Raw genomic sequence first — 26,248 nt, 5'->3', positions numbered from 1 at the left:
GTATAGCCTTAGCAAACTATTAAAACAATGACAAGAATAAAAGAAATAACAAAAATTAACACAACCTTAAACAAAATGAAGAAAACACAAAACCAAAGCATAAATATCCCAAGAAATAAAACAAAAAATAAAACAAACAAATTTCAGTTTCCTTTGGAATTTCACTATGGAAGAGTAAATGAGGTGAGGAACTGGCTTATTCTCTGTAGTAAATTATCTTCAGCAACACTTGCCCATCACATATGGACTCAGGGATCTTAGTAATTTGTGTTGTGTTCTCTGGATATTATACTCATTTCTGACACAAACTTTTCTCCAAGGATAGTGAGCCAACAGACGTGGATCAGATTGTGGCTGGATCCCCTGATGGTAGGTTGATATTTGCCTCACTATTGAGTTCAAAGCTGAAAAGAGGTGGCATTTTCTGAGGAGGCCTTGAACCTGGAGTGTAGAATGTCATGCCTTCAAGGTGTTTCTGGCTTCCTCCAGCCTTCTCAGTACTCTTAACAGGTGCTGTCAGGTAAAATCAGTAAAGAAAATATGATTCAGAAACAGTTTTGCTGTGCCACTGGCAAGAAAATCAGGACCTATTAATCTCTAGTAAACAAAAGTTAAGGAAGGAAACACACCCCATGAATACCCTGGCTGCTGGGGATGGGGCTCAATGGTGGCTGACTTGCCTGGGACATAGTGTTTCTGCTTCAGCAGCTCCATCTGCAGGAGGCTCTCATCCTGGGCTGTGGTCTGCCCCAGTTCCTGCTGGAGGTTTTCAAACCTAGGGGAGGAAGACAGATGGGACACAAGCCTGGTGGGGACCTGCCATGTCAGCTTTTGTGCCCCCACCAGATCTACACAGCTAGACAATCAGCATTACCTTTCATCCGAGTTCATTCCCTGCTTCACCAACGGAAAAGTGTCAGAGAACACCTGGGCAGGATTTTTTCCTCAACTTTTAAAAACTGATAGAAGTTGAACTGGAAAATACACACTGTGCTGGATTAGAAAAAAACAGCATGTTTCTTCAACAGTCCAAAGACATCATTTTGGAGAAATATCAGTATGACAAGGTCTGAGGCACAGGTCAGGAAAGATGTACCTGGTCTTGATTAGATACCAGGTGAATGTGAACCTCCTGGAAAACTCTATGCCTGCCCTCTAGTGGAGCCTACACAGCAATGCAGAGAAGGCTCTGATGATTCCTACAGCCCAGACCCCTGCATGGGATTAGCTTGTCAACTCCTACTCTGTTTATGACCAGAGTAAATCTTCTCATGAGAAACTGATAAACACTGCAGAGAGCCAGCAATCAGCAGTAGGCTGCTGTATGCTGTGGGGCGTTTACCCAACCACCCCCACAGTTCCCCAGAGTTTTCTTGAGTGCGAGCAGCAGGAAATATTAGATAGAAGGATTTATTGCGGAGAATATCGCGGAGATAAACAGATAGAAAATAAAGGATAGCCTCGAGAGGGCCTGGAACCTATTCCAACGGGCCCCGACTGTCTCTGCCCCAGGGTTTTTATAGAGACACCAAGGGGTGGAGCAAAAGACCTCCTCCCAGCACAGCCAAGTGCAGACCATCTCAGACACCTGCACTTAGGCCCGTGGTCCTAATCATCCTCTATGCGGACCTGCTGGGTAAAGCCACAAGGAACCCGAGAATGGGCTCCCACAGGTCCCCCTTTCTTAATATATAAAAAAAACTATTAATGGCTTACAGCAATCTCCATAGCTGTTACACCTCCCAGTATGGGAGTAGAGGATGATATAGATGGCATTTCTCTTTTGAATTAGGTCCAAGGTGACTACAGCAGTCTTAGCTGCCTCAAGCCCTTTCTAAGCCAAAACTCTTAAGGCGGCTACAAACTTAAAGAATCCCTTAGCTTCATCATTACCATTAACAGGTTAACATAAATATTGCTATACATAGTCACAATTCTCTCAATCTTACAACTCAAAGCAAACTCTTAACAGAACCATTTGAATTAGCATATATGGTGCTATATATAGTTAACAATTTTCTCCGTCTTACAACTTTAACTCAATCATTTGAATTTTCTTGTTAACAGAACATAGGAAAAACTTCGATGTATTCACATCAAACTTAAATATTTCCTTAACTCCACAAAACCAGGGTGCATTAATATCAATAGGGTTCTGCAAACATAATTCAATCTCATAGCTCCTCCTTTTCTTTATAATTTTTTAAAGAAAACCTCAAACCTAGTTAGAAGAACCCAAACTCATACAATTCCTACAAACCCATATTGAAAAGCAATCTTCTCAATCTAACCATTAACACTTTGAAAACTTAGCAAAACATCCAAAAGCAGTTTCTTAATAAAACTCTTTACACTTTAAAAGTAGTCTCTTAATATACCCCATTTGCATTTCTTACTAACAAAAACATGACATTAATCCCTCAAACAACTTTTGAAATTAGACTAAGGAATATTAACTCTTCCCCCTTTCTTTATAATTTAAGCAAAATCTCAAGCCTAGTTAGAAAACCCAAACGTTTCAATTTAAACAGTTCCATTTGTAACACAAAACCAGTTCTGTAAGTAATTTCATTTTTACATAAACAGTTCCACAAAACAATTCATGAATCACCAATTAATAAAGCATATATGCATACACAAAACTGCATCTTGACTCTAGGTAGAAATAATAAATTTCTTCATTTAAACAGTTCCATTTTTTTATGAATAAACTCAAAATTGTCCCATTGCAATGAAATCTCTATTGTTCATTTCATTTCTTAAGTCCCAAAATTCAAATGATAAATTCTGGTATGAGCCTTCCAAATATGAAGAAATCCATAACCAAAGTCTTTTTGTAATTTTATCTCATTTTATGTTCAAAAAGTTCAAACAAGAAATAAATTCTGGTATCAGGCTTTCACTTCCAAATATGAAGAGACTTTTTACAACCAAAACTTTTTGCAGTTAACAATTTTAGTTCAAACAAGCGTCTCTGCAACTTTTGTTCTCACAGACCGACCTTTTTAGACAGTAGTAGTCTAAACTGCACCATTTTTTGATGTTAGCTCAGGTTTTTCTGTGTTGCGTCGATTTTCCACGGATCTCAGCTGCGGATGCCTTGTGCTGGTTCTGGCGTCCGCCATTCTTAGCTTCTTAGCGGCTTTTGGAGCTTTTGAAAAACCGCTCAGACTGCCTGCTTTGCAGTCTAGTAGGACACTACCTTCTGTGTCTCAGGTTCTTTCACCATATACATTAAAAATAGACTCACACTTAACATTTACACTTTACAAACTCACATATAACATTTTTTGCATTTAGATTCACATTCAACATTTACATGTTTTTACAAACTCACATATAACACATTAACATCTACTTATTTATACTCCTTAAGGAAACTACAGAACTACTTTAGCAAATATATTTCTTATATACTTATCATATTTCTTATTTAAACTTACATTTACAATTAGTATCTTTACTTCTTACAAGCTTATTACTACACGTCTTAGACTACCTTAGATATTTCTTGCAAGCTTATTTTCTTAAAGGAACTCTATAGATCTATTTTACAAACTTATACAGGGCTACCATTAGCATATATTTAACTTAGCAAACACCTAAAGATTTCTTAACACAGATCTAACAAGATAATTTTTACAAACTCACATATCTTATTTTCTTCTTTTTCTATTTCTTACTCTTAATTATTAGTACTATCTCTATTAGACAGATTCTCTTAACTAGACAGGAAGTACGTACATCATTTCTAAAGTTTAGAGTTTATAGTCAGCTTTGTTATAAAGCACTGGGATTTAGTGAGTGTTGTTGTTATAGAATTGTGATAGTTGTTGCTAGGGGACTGTAACCTTCCCAGGATGACGCCACACTCCAAAGTTGCCAGTTCTCTCAGCCGTTCCGGACCCAGCAGAGATGCACTGTCAGTGGTAGACGGTGTTTAACTAGAGGCTGTCCCTTCACCCAAATTCATAATAGTTCCCCTAAGTGCTTCAATTCAGACAAATGTTTCTATTATAGCAGTACTCTTGGTTTGCTCTACCGAAAAAACTTCATTTCATACTGAGGGTGAAATTACCATATTTAGCTGCTGTAAGGTCTTTGCCAAATACCGCACAGCTATTAGGCGATATAACGTATTTTTCCAAAGGAGCTAGTAAAGCCAAAAGTGGCACAGCTCCGAACTCTATTTCCTCACTGTTTGCATCAACCAGTGACAAAACCTCAGAAACACTGATCGAGCCACTTTCATTCTGGTTCCTTTGTAGGAACGTCATTGGAGCTGACCTTTCTTAGTTCCACGCTCCTTACCAGACGCTCCGGTAAACACCGAGCTTCATTCTCCTCTTGTGAAAAAACACAAACATGTCCTAGACCCCATATTAACACAGGATTAGTACCCTTCCATAATCCCAAGCAGGGTTCTTTCTATTTCTCATTACCCTCAGCTAAAGGACCAGGAAGACTGGAGTGAACTCTAATATGGCCCACAAAGCATGGCAGCTTTCTTTTGTGGAATAGCATCTTGAATTTATTGAAACATTTTGACTGGATTGTTGTTAGTTCCAATATTTTCACCAAAACTGTTACTATTCAAAGGAGTCAAGAACATAGATGTTCTTTCATGAAACATATCCTTCATTAGCTTACTTTGAGAAAAAGCATTTTCAGGATTTAGCATTTTCATTTTATTAGCTTTAACTACTGATGTTATTAGCAGCTGTGATTTAGCATTGATTTCTTATAAGGAACTTTCAGGTGAAGCAACTCTTGTAAGACAGCTTTTCTGAAGTTTGTTTCCCATCTATAAAGCAGTCATTTTTTTGAATGCCTGTTTCTTATCCCCTTAATTAGATTTGCAAAGGAATCACTCATTGCAGGTTCTTTGTTCAAGAGGTAAATAACTTTTAATTTCACATAAGTTTTTTCATATCTAAGACAACGTTCAGTGTATAAACTGCTCTCTCTTGCTGTCTTAAGGATTTTAAAGTGGCTTGTTTGCTCTTAAAGGTAGCCTTTTGCCATCCAACTACCGTAAAAACTTTGCACAGCTATTAGGGTAAATAAGGCATTTTACCAACCCCCAAACCACGAAGTGCCTAGTTCCATATCCTTTCAATATTTCATTGGAACTGACACTTAAAACTCTTAGATGATTTTCCTCCTTATTCTTTTAAAAGCTGAATTTTAAATTTACCATGAACATATTTTCGAGCTGACAAACGTGTTTCAGGGCAATGTCACCATCTTTAGCGGAAAAAACTACCTTTCCCAGAATGCATTTCCCTTATATCAGTCCATAATAATATCAGTCCCTTATATCAGTCCTTTATATCATTTGTCCATCAGTCATTTCCCATAGTTCTTTTCGGGTCTGAGAGTCAACTTCTAAGTTCTTTTTTACCAGACTTGCTTACAAATTCTTGCCTGGGAGGTTTGAACAAAGTTTTTTGCTTTTGCAACGGGAGATTTGAACAAGCATTTTACATTTTCAGTTATGGCACGTTGGGAGATTTCTATTCTCGCCTCAACTGGCTTTAACAGGTGTTTCTCCTTCATCCAACACTGGCCCCAAATCACAACCACACCTGCCTCGTTAGCCGGCATTGAGGCTGGCATTTCTGATAGCAACTTTCCTAGGGGCTTGTGTTTTAGCCAGTCAGTGAAAAACAAGATCATGTACAACAGCTTTTCCATAGCTCTTTCAGAGAGATTTTCTCCCACTGATCTATCTCATTTTGCTTGTTCCTCCCTTCCCCAGATGCAGAGCTTCAGGTATCTGTCTGCGGCTCTGTTCCCCTCCTAGCTGCTTTTGGAGGTAGGGGCCTTTTTTCTCCCCCGGAATCTGCCTCAAATTCTAGCAGCTTTTCACAGGTCATGTATTTTCTGGGGAGGAATATGTCCCTTCTGTTTCTTCGGAGTCTTTTTCCCAGACAGTTCCCAGTTTGGTCTCAGTTAATCCCCTCTACCCCAGAAACAGTTTCCGACACTACAGTGGCGGCTTTCCCTGCTACTGAAGGTAGGGGTTTTTTGTCTGTTTTCAGGGTCTGTGTGGTTAGCGTACAGATTGAAAGTCTAACAAGGGAGGTTTTTGCCATCTCTAAACTCCCACTAGGACAGGTGTTTTACTTCATCAGGCCTTCACCTGACCCAGTCCCCCAGTGGGTTGCGTTTGCTTGTCTGGGTGCTCAAGGACAGAGCTTATGCCAGAGGCAATCACCCCTCAGGGCTACACTCCCTCATCTCAGGGGAGTCAGTTGAAACAAAGCTTTTCTCAAAGAGGTGCTTTCTCTGACAGAAAAGAAAGCTTTACTCCTGGATAGTGCTGTTCTGCCCTGGCTGGGCTTTTTCCCCAGACAGCGTTCTGACTCAGCAGCACAACTGCTTCAGACACAGTTCAGCTTTACTGTTTTCCCAGAAAGGTCCTTACTGATAGGAAAGCTTTTTTCTCAGATTTCTTTTTGCAGCTGTGGACCTACCAACTCGGGATTTGTAGGAGAGCAGGCAACTGTGCTGTTCCCACTGGCTTTAGTTTTGTTTGTTCATTAGCAATCTTCCCCTGGGTCCTGCACCTTCCTGCCTCAGCTCTATGCTCCAGGAAGTTTACAACTGCAGGAACCCTAGTATCCCCGAAATGCACCCCAACTCAGAGATGCTGGCCAGTCACCTCTGGGTTTTTGGTCAGAAGCGAGGATACAATGCTAACAGTTTGCATGCTTCAGGGGATCTTTGCATTAGGACGATTAGGAGCACCTTTTCATTCTGAAATGCTCACTCAGAAACAAAACCCTTGATGCCTCAGCTCCACTGTAACTGAAAAGCTTGGCTTTTTTGTTTTTCTCAGGTAAAGTTTCTGGCCCTTTTGGGCTCTCTGTAGCTCTTTACCCACACTCTCCCAAGCGTTTCCCTCAGGGTACTCTGACCCACTGTCTTTTACTAGCTTGAAGAGACACAGCTTACAAGAGGTTTTTAGGAACTTGTCCCTGCCTCCTGCATTGCAGGGACAATTTTTAAGGCTTGAAAAACAGAACTTAGAGGTTTTGCTGTCTTAAGAGGTTTGTTGTTTTTCCCTTAGAGCTAATCACAGGTGGCCCCCATACTAATATCTTCAGGTGATTCTAATTTTTGCCCTTGAGAGAAAGTTAAAGGCTTTAGTTTTTAAGTTTGAGAGCTTTTGAGAAAGATGAAGGCTTTTTAGAGTTTTTTCCCCCAAATTTTCCAAGAAAAGCTTTAAGAGAAAGGTTTTTTTTCCCCCCAAGAGAAAGAGCAACTTTTCCCAAAACTTCCCAACTTTAAACTTTTTGGCTTTTTACATCCCCATTTTTGCCTCAGGGAGAAATCACTTTCTCCTGCCGCTTGGACTTAGCATTTCAGCTGCCCCAGGTCAAAAGCTTCCATAGGAAACTTATTCTTCCCCATAAGCTCGAAGAAGAGCTTTTTTACTACCCAAATAGCCCAAAGAAAGATTTTTCCCCCAGTTTGCATTCAGAGCCCCCAAGTTAGAAAATTGACGAGTTTTTCTGTCTAGTTGCCTTACTTATTTTTTCCTACACAATCTTACACTTCTAAGTTTTCCCTACACTATTTTACTACCCTATGCCTTATACTTATTTTTCACAGATAGAAATTGAGAAAGGGATAGAAGATAGAAAATTTTGACAGAAGAGAATTTCGCTGCAGCATCGGACATCCTTCCAGTCCGCTTTCCTTTTCTCTCGAGGATAAAACCCCTGCCTCTCAAAAATATATATATAAAAAATATATATTTTCCATAACACCGGCATGCCTCATCCACTGGCAGGGCTGAACTCAGCACTTTCGCCAAAAACTCTGTAATAAAACTATTATTTTCCTTTATCTTTAGTCCCTATTACTTTGTCTTTAGTCCCTGTTCATTTGTCTTTAGTCCCCCCTTCTTTTTTAGTCCCCCCTTTTTTCTTTAGTCCCTGTTCGGGCGCCATTCTGTGGGGCGTTTACCCAACCACCCCCACAGTTCCCCAGAGTTTTCTTGAGTGCGAGCAGCAGGAAATATTAGATAGAAGGATTTATTGCGGAGAATATCGCGGAGATAAACAGATAGAAAATAAAGGATAGCCTCGAGAGGGCCTGGAACCTATTCCAACGGGCCCCGACTGTCTCTGCCCCAGGGTTTTTATAGAGACACCAAGGGGTGGAGCAAAAGACCTCCTCCCAGCACAGCCAAGTGCAGACCATCTCAGACACCTGCACTTAGGCCCGTGGTCCTAATCATCCTCTATGCGGACCTGCTGGGTAAAGCCACAAGGAACCCGAGAATGGGCTCCCACAGTATGCACATCTGCCAAAGTGTAGACACTAATCTCTAAACGTGATGTTCCTGATGGAAAATAAAGTTGCAGGAGAAAACACTTTCCTTCATGATTAATGACCCTCTCTAGGTTTCTGGATGCCATGTGAACATTTGTGGGAAGATCTAATCTAAGAGATGGATTCAGAGGATACTAGAGGTCTCAGAAGGGAAGAAGGGGACACAATGCCCATAAGACCAAGGAGAAACCATATTGCTTCCTGGACATAAGTTCCTGTTGATTGAGCCAGTAACGACAAGGTGTTCTTTCCTTGGCTGTGGCTGGGAGCATTGCCAATCAAACAGAAACTCAAAGAGTACAGAGATCCAGGTACAGTGGACCCACTTGGATCTACCTGCTTCTGGAAGCCTGGGCTCCTACCTCATCTGGGACACAGTGAAGTGTTGCTGCAGTTTTACTGCCAAGTCCCTTTGCCAGGTGAGCAGCTCCCTCTGCTTCATCAGGGACTGAAGATTTTCCTCAAGTCTTTGATGTTCCTGCTCATTAGAAGATTGTGTTTTTAGGAGAGAATTTCCTGCACCCCTGTACATACACACACATGCACATACACAAACACACACCACACACACACACACAATTGAACACACACATGTATGTGGATGCATACATATAGGCATACTACATTACATCTATGTTTAGTTTCCCAGATAACACTAAGGTAAGAAGACCACCTGGTACACTATGGAGAAGTTAACTTTCCTTAACCCACACTCCCCCTACCCACATTTCAGCCGAGAGTCAGGAAAACACAGGATGCTCTGAGCACAGGGATGTGGAGAAGATTATGTACTTTTACTCTGTTTTCATAATTTTTCATTTTATTTTTACTTTAAATGTGCAGGTGTTCTGCCTGCCTGTGTGTCTGTATAACACATGCATGCCTGGTGATCTGGAAGAAGAACTCAGTGTGCAGATCAGTCAATGTAGTGCTTGCCTTATAAACCTGTACACAGACAGGTGAACACCAGGGTTCCTTGACCAGTAATTCAAGCTCTCCTAGCAAGTTCCCTGTCTGTGCATTGAAGGCTTAGTTCCCCAGCACAGGACCACTGGATGGCAGTGGACCAGCCCCTTGCTCTCTCTCAGTGCTACCCAGTGCCTCCAAGGAGGGCAGCTTTCTCCTATGAAAGCTCTCTGTACCACAGGTTACCTCAATTTAGGCCCAAAGTAACATGCTCAGAAAACTAGAAAACCTATAAAATCAGAAGTCTATGTTAACATTTCTTTCAAGTAAGATGGTTGTGTCAGGGATTTCTTTGAGTAACAGAAGGTTGACTAACACACATCCAAATGATTGCATGTATTATTCCATGCTTCACAATATTCCATGGACCACCTTGTATATTTTCCCTTATCAAAGATGGGCATCTGAATAGTTTCTAGCTGGAGGTGTTCTGATGAGTCCTGCTGTAACCCTGTTGTCCCCTATTCTCTGAGGACACATTCTCTGAGTACCTACTTTCCATTCTGAATCAATGGTCCACGCAGGGTCTGCAGTTCAACTTTCTGAATATTTGTGCATAGCTTCTCACACGGCTGCACCATCTTACACTTCTATCAATGTCTGAGAGTTTTCATTTCTTCTAACCCTCCATCAGGCTTTTTTTACTCAGTATGAAGAAGTTTGGAATAAAAGCAGGTTCTGAGTGCTGCAGACACAACATGGAGTGGGTGCTTTAGAGTATGATGAGTCTAAGGGGTGCACTGAGACAGCCTCTTCTCACACCTCAGCATAGCTGTGGGACTTCTGCTGGGCTGAGATGCAGCCACAAGCTCCTCTGAAGTTCAGAATTTCTCAGGGAATAAAGTCCATGCCAAGCTCCAAGGACAAGGTTAGCTGAACCAAGGTTAGGCAAAGGTGAAAGGAAAATGGCAGCAGGTGATGAGGAGAAGAAAAAAACAGGATGCAGGGAAGTCATCAGTGGTCAGTCACCATTCACCCAGAGCAGAGAAGGACACAAACCCTCAGGAAGCCTTTCATGCCTCTCAGTAACCTCTTTCTCACCTTCATGTACCCCATTACTTTGTTTTTCTCCAAAGGATATCTTTGCAGATAAATAATTCTGCCTCTACAAAGACCTGAAATTTTTTTCCCAATACTGTGAACAGTTAAGCACCAGGGTATGTGTGGGGGATGTCAGGGATCCTGTTTTCAGAGGTACATGGATGCATATTGCTTCCTGGACAGAAGTTCCTGTTGACTGAGCCAGTAACGACAAGGTGTTCTTTCCCTGGCTGTGGCTGGGAGCATTGCCAATCAAACAGAAACTCAAAGAGGACAGAGATCCAGGTACAGTGGACCCACTTAGCAGCTGCCTCCTTGATCATTCCTAGTCCCCCTGCCAACTACCCATCAGAAATCCTCCACTTTGGATCTGCTCTTTAGGGACCAAGAGAAGCAACAGAGGCCCATTGCTTCAGATGATTACAGCTACTGAACCTCATTAAGATAAGGTCCAATTTTGGCATCATCTTCTCCTTAGAAAACCAGGGCTTCCTCTGCCAATCATTTGAGCTCAGTCTTGCCAACATGTCTTTTGGTGAACCCTGTAACCACTTAATGAATGAGTCAAGGGCAGTTGGCATTGCCACAACACTGGTGTTTTCACAGAAGATGCCAAGGGATCTCTGGGATACAATAGAATTTCCAGAGAAGGAACTGTTATGGTTACTGCCAATGGTTGTTACTTATCTGATAATAAATTCTTCCCAGTTCAACAAAAGCCAAGCCACCCTTTCCAGAAGCCTTCTCTGAGACACAGGGGAAAGCCTTCAGCACCCCCTCCTTCCAATCCAGAGATCTCTCTGATTCATTAGAATCTAGTTCATTCTAATTCAGTAGTTCATCATGTATGAAGGGCAAGACTCATTTTCCAAACTTTGCCCAGGAATGGCTCTTCTCATCCTGATGATCGCTAACTAATAAGATGAGAAATAAATGATGCTAAGGAATTAGTTCAGGATAATGGGGAAGGAAGATCAGTTCCATGAGGTGAATAAGGACATCAGAGAAGATCCACGGGGCAGTTACAATGTATGGGGATGGTGGAGGATTATTAGGGTCCTGTCAGAAAAATGATAATTCACACAGGTAATGATGAATCTTTTTCCAAACGCTTGAGCTGTAGCTAGAGTTTTCCTGCCTGGCCCACGGTCAGGGCAAATCTCTCTCACCCGCCAGTCCCATAGCCATTCAGACCCGATCAAGTAAACATAGAGACTTATATTAGTTACAAACTGTATGGCCGTGGCAGGCTTCTTGCTAACTGTTCTTATATCTTAAATTAATCCATTTCCATTAATCTATACCTTGCCACATGGCTCGTGGCTTACCGGGATCTTCCCATGCGGCTTGTCATGGTGGCGGCTGGCAGTGTCTCTCTCTCAGCTTTCCATTTTCCAGAATTCTTCTCTTTGTCCCGCCTATACTTCCTGCCTAGCCAATGGCCAATCAGTGATTTATTTATTAACCAATCAGTAACACACTTCACATACAGACCATCCCACAGCACTTCCCCTTTTCTTTTCTTAAAAAGGAAGGTTTTAACCTTTATATATCTCCAAAGTCAGCTTGGTATATTTGGGAATTTGGGCGTAGTTTTTCTTACTATTTCCTGCTGGAGGGGGGCGCTGTATCTTATGGGGACATAAAGAAAATTTTAGAATTATGAAATAGTCCATGAGGGTATGTCGTCTGAGCCAGTTGCTTTGAAATCATTTTGGATGTTGGATCATCAGGGCCATGGTGTCATCGGAGACCTTTCAGGAGGACTTGGCTGGTCAAATCTGATGTTTCTTAATCTTGAACAAATCCTTAGCCTCTGGCTTTCTGTGGAAACAAAATCAGAGCCTCCTTTCCAAAGCAACATATCCTTACATCCAAATTTTGAAGTCAAGGTACTTTTAAAATATATATTTTGGCATAATTTAACAGCTTTTGTAATCAAATGTTTTTCTTCAGTTACGAATATCAAAGAGAACATAATCCAGATTCTCTGTGTGGTAGCCATCTTTATGTGGCTTATTTTTTTATATTGGTTGAGCCTATTGCTTTAAACTGTAGCCTTCTAAGCCTGAAACGCGCTGGCGCTGTGGCTGTTGGTTCCGCCCATTTTAGCTTCCCAACATGGCGGTAGTATGTTTTCCGCCAGCTCTGGGAGCCATCAATTCTCAGAAATAGTGGGTCTATGTTTCTATCAAAGCAGCGTGTAGCCCAGAAATCTCTTTTTGTTTTGTTTTGTTTTGTTTTGTTTTGTATTAGCAAAGGCTAAATCCATCATATAGCTTAATGTGCCATTTGCAGAGGCTTCATTCCCACCATACTGCAGGTCAGAATACATTCCAGCCTTCATGATGTTAGCAAAGTTGTTATTAACTATTGAAAGGTATGACTGAAAATACCTAAGGACTGGGCATCCACTGGTGAACCCTCTGACACCAAGAACAAAAACTTACAGGAAGAGTGATGTCTCAATCATGTATTCAAGGTAGAGGAAAGATGACTGGCTAGTGAGAGGGCAGGAACTCAGAAACCTTAGGGATCACTGACATGCAGCAATCCTTTGTGGCTCCTGCCCTGCTAGAGGTTGTTATTTAAAATGTGAGAACCTCTAGCACTAGCCAGGGGACTTTACTTTCCCTGTTATTAGTGACACAGGACAAAAGACATCCAGTGTGTGTGAGTTGCAGGGCTGCTACTGAAACCTCTTTAGTCCCTCTGTGCTTCCTTCCCACTCAGAGTGAAAGCAGAGGGCCCTCAACAGAACAGCTGCAGCCTTGACCATCCCTGGCTCTCTGCCAAACTATCCATGAAAATCCTCAATTCTAGGTCTGCTCTTGAAGAACTCAGAGGACCTGGATATGCCCATGGCTTCTCAGAAACTCTCACCCCCTTATCCCCACTCCTAGAAGGATCAGCTGAAGCTTTCCTCCTTCAGGAAGCTCCCCATCCCTTTCCCAGGACTCACTGTGCTTTCCCCAGAACCATTTATTTCTTGATGTGTGACATGGAGACTGAAGGGCATCTTCCTTCTGCCTCCCTTTGGCCTCCCTGTGCTCGCCATCCTGTCTCCCAAGAATCCTGTTCAGTCTAGTCAGCATGTCTGTAGGTGAAACACGAGACACTGCACAAATGCCCCAATGACAGTTGGCATTGCCACAACACTGGTGACATCACATTGAATGCCAGGGCTCTCCATGATACAGTAGAATGTCCATGTGCTGATGTCACATGGTATAGCTATTACATCCCTGTCTCATACCTCACCCAAAAGTGACTTCACACCAAGTTGACATTTTTATGAACCTCTGGGGTCACAGTGGAAGACTTTAGGTACAGCTGAAGTTTTCTTGGTTCTACCCAGTTCCCATGGTTCTGAGGTTCAACAGCTGATCAAACCCAGGTAAACACACAGAAGCTTATATTAATTAAAACTGCTTGGCCATTAGGTCAGGCTTATTACTGACTACCTCTTACACTTAAATTAACCCATAATTTTTATTTGTCTTTAGCCACATGTCTTGGTACCTTTTCTGAGTTCTACCTTCATATCTTGCTTTTTCTGTGTGGCTGGTGACTCCTGACCTTTCCCAAAATTCCATTAGTCAGCTTGCCTCACCTATAATTCCTGCCTGACTACTGGCCAATCAGTGTTTTATTAAACCAGTGTACAAAAGCATTGTCCCACAGCTTTTCCCCTTTCTGTCTAATTAAAAGAAAGTTTTTAACTTTAACATAGTAAAATTAGATATAATAGAACAATTATCAAGCAAGAATAATAGTTGTAATATCTCGTCTATATTTGTCAAATTAATAGATAATATTCTATTTATCCTATATTTGTGATTTTAAGGTTTCATATCTAATTTATCTTTTATTATAACCAAGAAAAATTATAACTATAACTATCTAGTCTTCAACTACATCAAAGACCTTAGAAGGATACAATATTATCTAAGTAAATAGGAAATGCATTGTAAGCAACTTCCAAAACCCTAGAATGACAGACACAGCTGGCTGCCTGGTAAGTCACCCAAAGTTCCTCGGTAAAATATCAAGAGTATGGATGTACGCCAGTTCAGTTTCCAGTGGTCTTTTTGTACATTCAGCTTCTTACTCTGAATTTTAGAAATTATGTAGAGAGAGGAAATTACCTTAAACATTTTCAAGTATACAAAGCAACAATCAAATTCATGATACAGTACTGCCTTGATTCATTTAATTGTAACTCATGTGTGAGTATAATAAGTCAAATTAATCTTAATTTTGTTATACTGTATATATATATATATATATATATATATATATATATTGCTATTCTTGTTTGAGGTATTATGTTTATGTAACTCATTTAGATTAGAATGGATAATTAAATAGATTAATAACTAGTCATCTATGATAATCATACTTATAGCCATGTTAGTTAAGTCTTCTAGGTATACATAAATATATTTCAGATAGACAAGTAATCTTCAAATACTTCAAAGACCTACAGAATATGGCATTTAAAATATTTTTAAAAATTTAGACTTCCTGGACAGTGAGTCATGTCTGCTCCTGACAGCACCGGATTTACTTCAGAGAGGAGGATGGGCATCGAAGACACTCCATATGGAGTTTATCTTCACCTTGGCAAAAATAGCCATTTGAGCAAGAAACTGTTCTTGCCTGGACTGCTTGATCGACTGGACTTACAGGACCCATAGAAAGATGACCACTGAACTTTGCTTGACAAAATGGTCCTTCAGGTTCCTGCTTCGCAGAGAAAACTGCCAGGCATTCTATAGGACACTGAAAAAAAAATGGCCGAGAGACTCTAGCCCTGTGAGCTGAAGACAAATGCCCCAACTTTACAAAGGAACATGAGGTGACTGTCCAGGCTGTCACCTGTCTCTGTCTACCCTGCAAGACTCCCGAAAGTTGCTTGCATCCTTCTCCCATTTCTCAGGTAATATTATATCCTTCTGAGGTCTTTGATGTAGTTGAAGCTAGATAGTTACAAATTTCCTTATTTATGATAAAAGATAAGTTAGATATAAAACCTTAAACTCACAAATAAAAGATAGATAGGATATCTTCTTTAATATTGTAACTGTAATTCTTGCTCAATAATTGTTTTGTTATATGTAATTTTACTATGTTAAAGTTAAAACCTTCCTTTTTTAAAAAGAAGAAAAGGGGAAGTGCTGTGGATATCACTCTGTATAAATAAACACTGATTGGCCAGTAGCCAGATAGGAAGTATAGGCGGGACTAACAGAGGAGAATTGAGGGAACAGGAAGGCAGAGGGAGAGACCGCCTGGAGCCGCCACTAGGACAAGGAAGATGTAAGGTACCAGTAAGCCATGAGCCATGTGGCAAATTATAGATTAATGAAAATGGGCTAAATATAAGAGTAAGAGCTAGACAATGATAGGCCTGAGCTAATGGCCAAGCAGTTTAAATAATAAAAAAAAGTCAAAATAAGAACATTAACATTTTCTTCAGAATTCCTCTCAACACATAATCATATTTTTTGTCAAGTTTGATATCTCTGAAATTCTTGTAGCATATTACAATACTTGAAATAAAACAGGATCTTCTGGGCATGACAGGACTACTGCACTCATGAACTCCAAGGTCAAGCCGACAACATTCTAGTATGGAAGAGAAAGGGGCTCACTGGCCCAAACCCCTAACTGAGAAGCTGGTGGCAGTGGGTGCCTTTTGGAGGAGGAAGAGTCAGTTTACTTTAGGGTGCTGATGCCAGGTAGTTTGAGCAAACTCAGTGATGGCTCTAACACATGAGCATATGCCCTAGGTAGATGATTTAAAACAAAACAAAAGGCACGAATTTAGTAATGTTGGAATTAGCAGAGTGGATCAGGAACCATCTGGGAGAAATGAAGGGGAATATGATCAAAATACACTATTTATGTATAAAAATCTCAAAGAATTTTAAAACTATTATTTAAAAGTTTGCAGATCTATAGCATTAAAAATCTAATACAAATTTTTAGGTTTGGAAAGAATAGAGTAAGACAGTCACTCACTGCAATTTAGATTTATGCCCATTGGACTAGAAGATTTTGGCTCCAGATCCAAATGATGGGCCTTGTTCAGTTTATTCACTTATGCTTTTAACCATTTTTTATTCCTTAGGAAGAGTGACATAAAGCCTTGTGATTCTTATTGAGCATTTCCACAGGTGTTCACATCACGTTCAGGAAAAGGTAATCTTAAGTGGCATATCCTTTTCTTTCTTTTGGTGAATTAATATTTGGCTGTGAAGTACCCTGGAACCTGACTAAACATGAACATTTGGAAAGTCTTGTGACTCTGTTACTTAATATTAAGTTTCATTATTGTTTCTTTATTGCCTGTGAGCCTTACAGGACAGAGCATCAGACTTGAGCACTAATGCATGGGTGTTGATATTGTATTTGTTCAGTGAAACATCCTTTGCACTATGAGAGCAGAAAGGCACCTCTATGCTTTTCTAATAAGATGACTAGTATGTCCTTAGTGATCAGATTTGCAAAATTGCACAGAGTAGACACCTTTTCCAATTGATGAAAAAGATTGATACAAGGAAAATCATCTTACAAATTAATATTCATAGCAGTTTCATATACAAAGTAGAACCTATTTGTTGTTAATTTACATTTACCTTGTTTTTTGTATGAAATTCTACTGAATATCATTATAGTTTAACCCCTTATCTTCTCCAGTGCCCTCAGAGAGAAATACTCATCAGTATGACTTTTAGATAAATTTTCAGAAGACATTGGTTCTGAATGTGTTAATGTATTGCATTTGTTCTTTTTTTTAAATGAGGTGATATTTTATTTTATTTATACAACCCATAATTTACAATTTGGAATATAGATTTTTAAAAAAACAGGCATCTCAGGGTGGGGATTTCATTAAAATTAATACAAATAAAACAAAATTAGATGGGAAACTTCTGTTTGTTTTTATTGCCTATTTTTATCTCTCTTCTATTTATTTTTAAATTGTACCATGTCACAATAGCTGACAAATATTTTATGTGTGGGAGCGAATGTGTATGATGTGAGTTTCTCCTCCAATTGTAGAGAACAATGTCTACCAACTCTTCTTAAGGTTCCCCAATCAAAGTGTGACTTTACCAAGTTCACACTGAGGAACCAATGAGTTTATTGGGATTAGTTACCTAGCCAGGTGAGCAGTTACTGTCAGGAGGGAGAATGTCCCCACAGCAGCTGTGTTGGAAGGTGTACAGCAGCATCAATGATGGCTTCTCCATGGCCACATAGATGGAGCCCCCTTCCCTGTTATCCATTGGTTCTTTATCCTTCCCTTCCATGTAGAATCTTAAATAGCCCTATCCCCAACATTGAGGTCATGTCTCACGGAATCCAAGCCTCATGTGTTAATATGCTTCGATCTTTATAGCTGATTCATTGTAGATGTTAGAAAAAGAGCCAGGCATGGTGGTCACTGAATAACATCATTTGTGAAACAGAGACAAGAGCACTGATGTGAGTTCAAGGTCGGTCAGCCTGACCTCAAACAAGTAAAATATTAGAAGTAGATAAAATAGTGATTTATCTGAAGAGTTTGAAACCTTAGACATAGAAAACCATGTGTTATGAAGTATTCTCTGATTTAGGCACTGCAGGTCCTAGTTTGCACGTACTGTGAAGTAAGACACACACTCTTTGATCTAGCCAGGGTGTTTGATTTCATTGTTTTTCCACAGTGATTTACATCTCAAAAAATTTATGCCTGACTAGTAGCAACGATTTTCTCCTTTCCAAAAAACAAAAAAATAGAAAGAGAACTGTAGCTGGAGAGTTTCTCTGCAGCTCCCGCTAAGCCCCGGCAGTCCTGTAGTCCATTTATAAAATAAACACATAGACTCTTATATTCTTTAAACTGTTTGGCCTAATGGCTCAGGCTTTTAGCTATCTTGTTTTTATATCTTAAATTAACACATTTTTATTAATCTATAATTTGTCACATAGCTTATGGCTTACCAATATCTTTTACATGTTGCTTGTCATGGCAGCATCTGGCAGCGTCTCTTTGATTCAGCCTTCCTACTTTTCAGAATTCTTCTGTCTCCTTGTCCCACCTATACTTCCTGTCTGGCTACTGGCCAATCAGTGTTTTATTTATTAACCAATCAGACCAACAATTTAACACACAGAACATCCCACAGCACTTTTCCTTTTTTTTTTTAAAGGAAAGTTTTAACTTTTACATAGTAAAATTATGGATAACAAAACAATTATCAAGCAAGAATTACAGTTACAATATCTTGTCTGTTTATAATAACTAGTCTGTTTGTATTTGGCAAAATTAAAGATATCCTACCTATCTTACATTTGTGAGTCTAAGGTTTTATATCTAACTTATCTTTTATTATCATTAAGGAAAATTATAACTATCTAGTCTTCAACTACATCAATGAACTCAGAAGGATATAAAATTACCTGAGAAATGGGAGAAGGATGCAAGCAACTTTTGGGAGTCTTGCGAGAGTAGACAGAGACAGCTGGCAGCATAGACAGTCATCTAATGTTTCTTTGTAAAGTTGGGGCATCTGTATTTAGCCCATAGGCCTAGAGTCTCTCAGTCACTTCTCTCTGTGTCCTGTAGAATGTCTGACAGTTTTTTCTGTGAAGCAGGAACCTGAAGGACTATTTTGCCAAGCAAAGTTCAGTGGTCATCTTTCTATGGGTCCTGTAAGTCCAGTCAATCAAGCAGTCCAGGCAAGAACAGTTTCTTGCCCAAATGGCTATTTTTGCCAAGGTGAAGATAAACTCCATATAGAGTGTCTTTGATGCCCATCCACTCTGAAGTAAATCAGTGCTGTCAGGATCAGACATGTCTCATTGTCCAGAAAGTCTAAATTTTTTAAAAATATTTTAAATGCCATATTTTGTAGGTCTTTGAAGTATTTGAAGACTACCTATCTGTCTAAAATATATCTATACATACCTAGAAAACTAAACTAACATGGCTACAACTATGATTATCATAGATGACTAATTATTAATCTATTTCTTAATTATCCACTACAATTTTAAATGAGCTGTACAAACATAATACCTTAAACAAGAGTAGAAATATACACACAGTATAACAAAATTAACTTTAAATTTGTATCAATGAACTAAAATCTATACCAATGTAAAACAATTCAAGGTCAGCCTAACCTCTGTAGCAAAACCTGGTCTTCAAAATCAAACAAGTAAAATATTAGAAGTAGATAAAATAGTGATTTATCTGAAGAGTTTGAAACCTTAGACATAGAAAACCATGTATTATGAAGTATCCTCTGACTTAGGCACTGCCTGTCCTAGTTTGCACATACTGTGAAATAAGACACACACTCTTTGATCTAGCCAGGGTGTTTCATTTCATTGTTTTTCTACAGTGATTAACATCTCAAAAAATGTATGCCTGTCTAGTAGCAACAATTTTCTACTTTCCAAAAAGAAAAAAATAGAAAAGAGAACTACTTTAATAAGTATGTGAATATAGCAGAAAAGAATCCTATGTGTATTTGCAAAATCAAACATAGTAGACACTTTTTCCAGTTGATGAAAAAGATGGATACAAGAAAAATATGAGGTGTAGGAAAATAGTGGCGGGTCATGTCTTAATTAACTTACCTTGGGTCATTTAATAGGAAATGTAAAATATACATGTAGAATTACTCTTGATTTTCTGTTGTCTAAACACTGGAAGACTCAGTTACCTGTATAATTCGGAATCAAATGACAGATCCAGCTTCTTCTGATCCAGTGACTATGGAGAATACTGGTATTTTTACCTTCTGAATGTGAGGGGCTTGGGAACTAGGGTAGGGTACTGTGAAGACTTGGGGAGAGCATAGTGGCCCTTATTTCATCTATATTGTAAAGGCTTATGTCGGCTGTCACTGTCATGACTAACATGTGACTACTGTGATTGTGAATCCTTGTGAGAACAGACATCTAGGATTGAAGGACTGTTAAAGTAAAATAGAAACACATGAAAGTTGTGTCATTGTATAAATATTATAATGCTTAGTATCGAACCCAGCCAAAGCCTCTATAAAAGGGCCACCAAATTTTAATGCTTACAGTATCTAAAACTAAAATAAAATTATACCTCTTTCCCACTCACTCTTACTATGATTCTCTGAGTCTCTGACAAATTTGTAGATCCTTCTCCTTTATTATAAAATACATAGCTATACATAAATATGTAACTGTGTTTGAATGCCATGTATGTTTCTTGTTTCTTGCATGTTTCAGGCTGTCTAGTAATTACTGATAACCAGTTACAGGGTCATCCTTGGGGAAACTAAGTCTCCCCCTTCCAGTACTGCCTAGAGTTGCCTGTAGCTCTTTTTCTATGAGAGAGTCACAGTGAGGTTTCTCCAGCCACACTAGCATGTCTAATGGTGTTTTCTTGTTGAAATCTTTTTGAGGGAACCATGTTTTTGTGGGTTCAGGGTGCAGCTTCCATGTCCTATCTAGGAGACACTCCTTTAGCAAAAGACTTCCAGACCCTCTGACTCTGAATATCTTTCTGGCCCCTTTTATTCCGTGATCGCAGGGTACAAGAGCTGAGGGTTTTGTTGTAGATGTATCAGTGGGCTTTGACTCCCCACATTCTCACATCTTCTGCATTAACCCAGCTGTAGCTTTCTGAAATGGGCTGCAGAATCTACAGCAAAACTATCTACATGGGTGAGTGTGAGAGCTAAGCTTAACTGTCAATACAAGGATTAATACAGGATTTCAGTTAGAAACTGTGAGAGTTTGGTAAGTGTCAGGAGGAGGTTCTGAAATAAGATCCATGACCTCAATAGCCATGCTGAGTTGCCTCGTAGTCCACTATCAGGCAAGATTTCTTCCCTGATAACCAAGCCTTAAGTCCTATTAGATAGACCAGTTACTACCCAATATGAGTGCCATTATTTCACCTTCAGTGATATACCACCCTGTTGGACATTTTGCAGTTAATAGGCATCACAATTAATTAGGTCCCTCCCTGGCAGCTTTTGTAGCACCTTCGAGTTTTATGAAACTATTCTTCATAGAGGGGTCTTTAATATCACATCTAGGCCAAATTCTGTGAATCTTATGTCCCAAGTGCTTGATGTTTCAGTCACTAGGGTGTGACCTTCAACTTCTGAGAAGTGACCACAGGCACTATTATTAGCTTAGATTGCTTAGGGAGTCTATTGGTGTCCCATGCCCTCAACACAAAAGAGGATTTCCTATGACAGAGTCCTTGTCTTTGTGAAATTGTCTAAAGGAACTTTGGTTTTAGATTACAACCCTACCATCATTAGAGAATTGGTTTATTCCAGTGCTCTTCAGGGACAGGGTTTGGAGGTTATCCTGGCCTACTATGGTTTCACATTTTGACTGGTGTACTTTCCTTTCATAATTTGTCCTGTGATTTTCTATTCAAGTCAGATTGAGGGCTAAGGTCAATAAGGAGAGGCTAGGGAACTTATGATGTCAGTACAAAGGACATATAACTCAGCTGATCCAAGTTTCCTTGATATGAAGGTACAGGGGAAGCACCTGTGGTCTCTTCATATAGGTCATGGTGATGTTTTGTCTCATTCTGATAGGTATCAGTATGAGTTCTTTGTCTTTTAGTCCCTTCTGTATAGCATACTCTAAAGTTTTTCATAAAGTCTGAGTTTAGGTCGAGGCTTAATGTGTTATGTAGTATAGTTATGGATCAACTAAGAAGTATGGGTACACAGAATCTTCTGTGGTCAGCAAGAGCCTCTGGCTCCTTTGAGGCCTTAGTTGGAGCAAGGAAATGAGTGTAAGGGGGATTGGACACAAAGGTTTTGAAGCCCAGAACCCAAAAAGTCTATGATGTGGTCCTGGCTCATGTCATAGGAGAATGTGAGCTCAGCCTACCTGATGATCAAGGAGCTGCCAGATTAGCATTGGAGTTCATGGCCAGTGATCTGATATGAGTCATCAGTGAAGAAATGATTATGGGTGAGTCCATGTTTCTTGGTGAACAGGTATGTCCTAGGTCACAGATGAGGTTTGGAGTGTCCAGAAATAATTTGAGAAGGCCTGGCATCAGAGGAGGCCACAGTCATGGGTATGTCTATTTCCTTTGGCCATTAAGCTGAGGTTTGTTCCCTTTAAATCCTGGCTCATTTGTGGTGGGATTGTTTCCTGGGTTGGATGGAAAGAGGGCACTAACCCCTCACCCTTGAAGACAATATGAGCCCTGGTTACCTGGAGGTCAAGGAACTGCCACGTTTACTGTGAGATCTGTTTTGTGCCTTGCACCTGTATTGATAATCAGGACACAAACCAACTATGCTTTTTGGAGGATAGAATGTGTCCAGATGTCAGTTAAATTGAACAAGGCTTATTTTGGCTTAGTCCAAGCTTCTTTGTAGGAAGAGTTACTCCTGTGTTACTTTTGAGACTTGTTTGTTCCTAAAAATATCAGTTGAAATTAAGATTTGGAGTTTTATCAGGCCACAACAGCATGTAGTATAACCCCTTTGTATTATGCTATGTCCATATTAATTAGTTACCCAGATGAGAGCTTGGATCATATGGTGAGTAGCACATCTTGGCTTGCACGTATTGAGGATGGGACATGTTGTAAATGAAATGTATGTGATCCACACAGTTGGTACTCAGGATGTCAACTTTTATCTGTACATGAAGTCTGTGAGTCTAAGATTTTCAACCAATATTTTTCTATGTGTATTTTTTGAGGCCTTAATTGACTGTAAAATATCAAGTGAAATCAAAATCTGGGATCAGAGTGCCTCAAGGTTCCCTCTAACTACCAAATATGTTAATGATGTCCATTTGCTTTCATCTGTAAGAGAGTCATTGGCTCCACTGAGAACATGGTGTTTCTGGCTCCCTTTTGGTTAGGGTGTTGGTTGAAGAAGAGAATATTCTGCCCTCACATCCTTAATGTTCAGGGCTTCTGAGTTTAATTCTTGCTCAATAGGCTGCAGGTCTCCACTGATAGCAGTTTATGGTCAGGCATGTTTCTCTTCTTAGATTGCCTGGACACGTTCACATAAGACTTGGTCCTTAGCTACTTGATATCAGTGTTTGACCTAGGAAGAGTTCTTCATTGTGGTTGGAGCAGGCTCCATTTAAATTGTCTCTTCAAACTGGACTTCCTAGGGTCAACATTAAGTGTGACCACATATCTCTATTGGGTTGGCAGGAGCTCCCTTGATTTTAGGGTTTGTTGTTTTTCTTCATCAAGGTCTGTGGTTGTCCTGTAACATTTCCACTTTTGATTTTGCCTGGTTTGTTCTATGAGCTTTGTATGAACTCTGAATTCTTCCAAGTCAATATTTGTCCCAGACCTGCTTCTGCATTTGGTCCTTGGTGTCCTCAGATTAAGGATTAGAGCTGGGCATGGCTGTTTTCTTGTTTTTTTCTGGGTGTTCTTTATTTAGGGGATGGCCCAGTCCCACTTCTCTTCTTGATTAGGGCCCAGGCATATTCATAGCTAGAATGGGACTCTGTCCCACTACTTTTCTTGGTTTTGGCCTGGTCTTTGTCAGCATTAAGGTTATGATGTGGCCCAAATCTCTTCTTCCTTAGGTCCATACTTGGTCAGGGTAAGGATTATAGGCAGACCAATTTTTTTTGCCTTGTTCTTGGCCTCTTTCATTTAAGAGAATGACCCAGGTCTTCTTCTCTCCTTGTTTTTTCTCAGGCTTTTGTCAGGGTAAGTGTTAGGCCCCTGTGTTCTCCTTTTCCTGCTTTGCCCTGGACTCTTTTATTTGAGGGATTGGTCTGGGCCTGTGTCCTTTCTTCATTTGGCCCAGTCTTCAGGGTCAGAGTTATGCTGAGGCCAACTTCTCATCTTCATGAGAGTCCAGGTGAATGTTAGGCATGGATATTCTCCTTTTCTTTTTTCAGTCCAGGTATTTTTCGTCTAAGGGATAGAGTAGAACTCATTTCCCTCTTAGTTGGGGCCAACATTCTTCATGGCCAAGGTTAGGCATGAGTGTTCTTTTCTTTTTGTTTTATTTCATTTTGTTACTTTTACTTTTCTCCTTTGGCCTTGGCTCTTCCATTTAATGGACTGACCCAGGGATACCTCTGTTTTTCCTCTGGGTCAGAGCTTATTCAACTTCAGGTTTTGGTGCAGGCCTCTCTTAGGTCATGGTTTGGCACTTTTATTCTTATGGTTGGTCCCTGGCCTTTCTGGATGAGGGAAAGCCATTGCTAATTTAGGCTTTATTCCTGGGTCTTCATCAGGTTCATCCTCAGGCCTTGGAATACTTCTCTCTTGACATCATGGTTTAATGGTTAATCCTGATCTTCTTTCACTTTAGGTTCTTATCCTGGGCTTTTTCAGGGACCATGTTGGCCTGGGCTACTTCAGGGTATGGCTGTGTCCAGGCAGTTTTTGTGTTAGATTTAAGGCTGGTTACATTGATAGGAGTGGCTGGTACTTGTTTCTTTTTAGGGTTGAAGCAGTGGATACTTTTGAGTCCAGGTTTGCCTGAAGCTGCTTTGTAATTTATAATTAGCCTTGGATTATGCTCAGCCATTCTGAAATAAAAATAACATGTGGATATTGATAGAGGACTGTATTTATTGCCCTTCCCTTTCTTCTCAAGTATATTATGAGAAACATTGTCTCTTTCCAAGGGAAATGGGTACAGACACCAATACACACAGCACAGAGTCCAGATGAAATAAACTACATATTACACAAATAGAAAGGTGAAGTAGGAACGAGACAGTGGTGCTTGGAAGAGTCCTTGCTGCTGCATTGGTGACTGTGGGCATGGTAAAGAGGAACCATGAGCTCATGTGGAAAATTGTTGCTTCTCAGTAAAGATAACAACCTAGAGTCCCAACAAGGCCCCTACTGCCTTTCCTTCCTTCTGTGGTCTGCTCCCATGAAGGCATCTCACAGGCAGTTAATACAACAACAGAGGCTGGCCCTCCATTGATCTAGAGGCTGCCTTGATAGGCACGCGAGGGTTATGAAGATCTTCATGGAGCCTTTTATGTAGTGTGGGCATGGTGTCCTTTCCTGTATGTCATTCATGGCATGCACTAATAAGGCTGTTCCCCTGGTCTTTGCTATGTAAAAACTTCTCAAAATGTCATTTGTCTTATACCTTGAAAACCCCTGGAACAATGAACCATGCCTTTGTGATCCCTTGTAAGAAAGCTCCTTGTCGTGTCCATTCACTGACGTGCGATCAGGTCTTCCCACAAAGAATGTCTGCACTGACTTAACAGAAATTGTTTCCTGCTCACATTATTATTGTTATGGATCACAGGCCACTTTAATAGAGTGAGCTGCCAACCTGTCAAAGGCACAAATATAATTATGACAGTGATTCCTTAAAGAGTGTTACAGAGGTCAGGCCTCACTCTGCTCAGGGAAGCACAAAGATGGTCAAGCTATGCAGATGTTTTTGGACTGGTAATTAGGGAAGGTGCCTGAAGGCTACAGTTATCATCATTGCTTGGGGACAACTTCCCATTCAGTCATCCTCTCCTACCACAGAAGTTCACTACAGAGTGGAAGAAGGTCATTGGGGATGGGGCAGTCTCAGGCCATATGTACACATTTCAAATACTCGTCTATCATTTCTGGGACTCAGTTTGTCTTCAAGATTCTCTTGTCATGAGGCTTGTATTGTGCCATCTGCGGTACCTGGGGCTTGGGGAACAGAGCTGTTTGAAATTTGCCCTCCAGCCTGTCCCTTCACCATCATTAAACACAACTTGAAGTGGGATTGACCAGAAAGCAGAAAGCCATGAGGCTGTCCCTACCTCCTCTCATTATGGTAGTTGATGACTTCTGAGGCTGTCACTCACTGGATAGCAGTGTAACAGCAGTTTATCCTGTCCCATTTTGGAAAGTGGAGTCCTGGGACAGGTG

This window comes from Peromyscus eremicus, unplaced genomic scaffold (assembly GCF_949786415.1).
Source record: "Peromyscus eremicus unplaced genomic scaffold, PerEre_H2_v1 PerEre#2#unplaced_46, whole genome shotgun sequence".
Lineage (NCBI taxonomy): Eukaryota > Metazoa > Chordata > Mammalia > Rodentia > Cricetidae > Peromyscus > Peromyscus eremicus.
The sequence above is the reverse complement of the archived record's forward strand: the minus strand, read 5'-3'. Positions refer to the sequence as shown.